Genomic DNA, 4,361 nt, shown 5'->3' with positions numbered 1-4,361 from the left:
GTAAGTGGCGCACAAGATCTATCTTTGACTTATCAACCTCAATACCTTTTTCAGAAATAATGTGACCTAAAATTATGCCTTGTTTAACCATGAAATGACATTTTTCCCAGTTTAGAACAAGGTTAGTTTCAATGCATCGTTTTAAAATCAAACTAAGATTATTCGAACAACCATCAAATGAATCACCAAAAATGTTGAAATCATCCATAAAAACCTCAATAATTTTCTCAACATAATTCGAAAATATGCTCATCATGCATCTTTGAAATGTGGCAGGTGCATTACATAAGCCAAATGGCATGCGACGATAAGCAAATGTACCAAAAGGGCATGTGAAAGTGGTTTTCTCTTGATTTTCCGGAGCTTTCACAATTTGATTATAACCTGAATATCCATCAAGAAAACAATAAAAAGCATAACCCGCTAACCTTTCAAGCATTTGATCAATGAATGGCAAAGGAAAATGATCATTCCTTGTAGTGGCATTGAGCTTCCTATAATCAATACAAACCCTCCAACTTGTTTGGATTTGAGTAGGAACAAGCTCATTTTCGGCATTTGTCACCACAGTTACTCCGGATTTCTTTGGAACACGTTGAACCGGAGACACCCAACGACTATCCGAAATTGGATAAATCACTCCACAATCCAAGAGCTTGATTATCTCCTTCTTCACAACTTCCATCATTAGAGGGTTGAGTCGGTGTTGAGCCTCTTGAGATGATTTAGACCCCTCCTCCAAAAGTATACGATGCATGCACGTGGTAGGGCTTATTCCCTTGATGTCGGCCAAGGTCCAACCAATTGTTCTTTTGTACTCCTTTAACACCCTCACTAACTTACCTTCTTCTTGTGCCGTGAGTGAGGAGGAGATAATGATGGACAAGGTCTCTTGGTCTCCCAAGAAAACATACTTTAAATGGCTTGGCAATGGTTTAAGTTCAAGGGCAGGTGGCTGCACAACTGAAGGAATAGGCTTATTAGTCGAAATTGGAATTGAAATTGGGTCCAAAGACTTACCAAATTGTAGTGGTAATGACTCAAGGGCAGCCACTATCTCAATCATATCTGCATTAGGGAGCATGGCATGGTGCTCTCCATGCATGCCGTGGGTAGCCAATGTGGCTAGTTCCTTGTTTTTGAGTTCCATTCCTCTTGTAATGACCAATTCAAGCGCATCTTCGTTCAATTGTTCAAAATGGTCCTACGCCAACGAATCAATTACATCAATAGAAAAACATGAATGATCATCAATAGGGTACTTGATAGATTCAGAAAGATTCAAATTAATAACTTCCCCATCAAATTCCATTGTCAACGTCCCATTAAACACATCAATCTTAATGCGGGCGGTTTTCATGAATGGGCGTCCAAGAAGGATTGGCAACGAAGGCGAATGGTTTGATTCTTCCATTTCAAGCACGTAGAAATCCGCCAGAAAGATTAAATGATTGACCTGCACTAAAACATCTTCCAAAACACCCTTTGGATAGGCATTAGATCTATCGGCCAATTGAATAATCACACCATCATTTTTTAACTCACCTAGGGTCATAGATGCATAAATTGAGTAGGGCATAACATTAATAGATGCACCTAAGTCTAGCATGGCATGTTCAAAACGATTATTGCCAATAACACAAGGAATTGTAAAACTACCCGGATCTTTGCATTTAGGGGGCAATTTACGTTGCAAGATGGCTGAGACATTTTCACTTACCTTTACAACCTCTTTGTTCGAAATTATCTTCCTAGTAGTGCAAAGTTCTTTTAAAAACTTAGCATACCTTGGAACTTGCTTAATTGCATCCAAAAGTGGTATATTGACTTGTACTTTTCTAAATCTCTCCAAAATGTCCTTTTCATCCTCCTTCTTCTTTGTTTGCATGAATCTACGAGGAAATGGTACATTGGGAGGAATAACATTAGAAATAATCGAATTTGGAACCTCCTTACCCTTGGAAGCCGAATGGTGTTGTTTGGGTGGCTGCGGCATGGGTGGTGTTACCCTTGTCGTGGCTTGGTCTTGCTCCTCCTCCTCCAATTGCAACTTTTCGTCCTCCGTTGGGGCTGATTCAGCGGGTTGTGAGGCCGTTCCAACTTGTTTTCCACTTCGCAACATGATTGCTTTGGTAGATTCGAATCGTCATTTTGGGTTGACAATGGTTGAACTAGGCAACTTGCCTTGCTCTCTGAATTGGCCCATGAACTCCGCAATCTGCCCTACTTGCTTTTCTAATTCATCAACCTTTTTGTCCCTATTTTGCATTCCCTGCGCCATAGAAGTTAGTAATTGAAAATTTTGATCATTATCTATGGACGAACCTGATTTGGGTTGTGTAGGTTGTGCTTGGGGTGGTGTGGGTGCATACGGCCTTTGGTAGAATCTCGGAGGTTGCTGCCTAAATGTGCTTTATTGTTGGGGTTGTTGCGGCTCCCTCCATTTGAAATTTGGATGATCTCTCCAACCAGGATTGTATGTGTTAGAGAAATGATCACTCCTTGGTTGGTTTTGGCTCCCATAACCCACGGCATTGGCAGATTCCCACCCTCCGTTCTCAATCAATTAAGGGCACTTATCCGTGAGATGTCCATTCATGGAGCACACGCCACAAACAGCCACACTTTGTACCTTTGGTATTTTAACCACCTGCGAAAGAAGAAAAGTAAGATTAGCCATTTGATTTTGAAGTTCGGAAATAACACTTACCTCATTAACTTGTTGCTGTCGTGGTATGTCTCTTTGACCAACGTTGTCGTATTGTTGAGCATTCAAAGCTCGGTTGGCAATGAGAGTCTTGGCGGCCATGGGTGTTTTGTCCACTAAAGCTCCTCTCGCTGAGGCGTCTAGCATTTGGCGTTCAATTGGTAGAAGCCCTTCGTAAAAATATTGAAGAAGAAGCTCTTCCTTCATTTGGTGTTGTGGACATGAAGCAACAAGAGTTTTAAAACGTTCATAATAAGTTGGAAATGATTCACCTTGATTTTGCTGAATGCCACTAATCCTTTTACGTAAAAGAATGACTCAAGAAGTTGGGAAAAACTTCTCCAAAAACGCCCGTTTCATACTCTCCCATGATGTGACAGTTCCGGGGGCTAGTTCATACAACCAATCTTTAGCCTTTTCCAAGAGAGAAAAGGGAAAAGCCTTCATTTTCAAGATGCTCCCATCAACATTCACCGGGGTCATACTTGAGCAAACAACCTCAAACTCCTTCAAGTGCTTATTAGGATCTTCCATGGACAACCCATGGAACTTAGGAATATGGTGCAATAAGCTAGACTTGAGTTCGAACTCGTCGGTCTTGTCTGGGGCTGCCCTTGGATATTGAATGCATAGAGGCATGGCATTATCCAATCTCGAAGCGGAAAGCTCCTTGATTGTTCGGTTGTCGGCTGCCATAACTTGTTCTTCCTAAAAAACCCTTGTCGTGGCCTCCTCTCCCACTTGTATTTTGTCCTCTTCAAGCTCTGGTGCAGCTTGAGGTGGTTTAGGCTCTTGTTGATTCTTCTACCTTCTCAAGGTTCGCTCAAAATCATCGTCAAAGTCTAAGATATGCGCATGAACCGGTTGAGAATTCCGAGTCATAAACTAGTACCTATAAACAAGAAAACAAGCAAGTCAGAAACTAAAACCAAAAACACACGAAAAGAAACAAAAAGAAATAATAAGGGATTAGCAAAGTTGCTAATCCCCGGCAATGGCGCCAAAATTTGATGCGAAAATTAACTTAACACACAAATCAACCCTCTTTTGACAATTGTAGCATATAAGTAAGTAGGGATCGTTCTTAAACTGGGGATTAGGAGGGGTTGCTAAACACTTTAAACTGACTCAATGATGTGAAATATTCTAACACTCAAATTAAAACCCTAGGATTGTAGTATATGAAAGTAGGGATCGTTTTAGGCAGGGGATTAGAAGGGATGCTAATCTACTCTAAACTGACTTAAAAACACAAAACTAAACTTAAAAACACTTAACTAGACTTATAAGACTCCAAACAAACTAAAAAGACTCAAAACTACACAAAACAATTAAAAAGAGTCAAACTAGACTCTAAAGGTGATTTGGATGAAAATTACTTTTAACTTGACTCAAAACACTTAAAAACACAAGTTTGATAGATTCTAACTAATTTGATACAACAAAGTAAAAGGGGATTGGATTTTGGACGAAATTAAGGTGAAAACAAACAGATTATAAAGACTCTAAACAACTTGGACGAAATTAGGGAAAACTATGGGTGATAAGCTAGCTAGAGGGTCTTTCTCCACACATGACACATATGCATATGAACCAATTTCCAGTTATTATTCCTTTAGACTATGAATGACAACGCCCCAAGTTAATTGCATCG

General features: G+C 40.1%; 1 pseudogene; it reads right to left on the bottom strand.

Moving 5' to 3' along the window:
- Positions 1 to 366: 366 nt before the first annotated feature.
- LOC148694386 (uncharacterized) lies at positions 367 to 3,589 on the bottom strand (annotated as a pseudogene).
- Between the last annotated feature and the right edge of the window lie 772 nt (positions 3,590 to 4,361).

This window comes from Pyrus communis, chromosome 9, assembly GCF_041283825.1.
Source record: "Pyrus communis isolate YQ-2024b chromosome 9, ASM4128382v1, whole genome shotgun sequence".
NCBI classification, from domain to species: domain Eukaryota; kingdom Viridiplantae; phylum Streptophyta; class Magnoliopsida; order Rosales; family Rosaceae; genus Pyrus; species Pyrus communis.
Note: the sequence above shows the minus strand (reverse complement) of the source record. Positions and strands in the feature narration are given on the sequence as shown.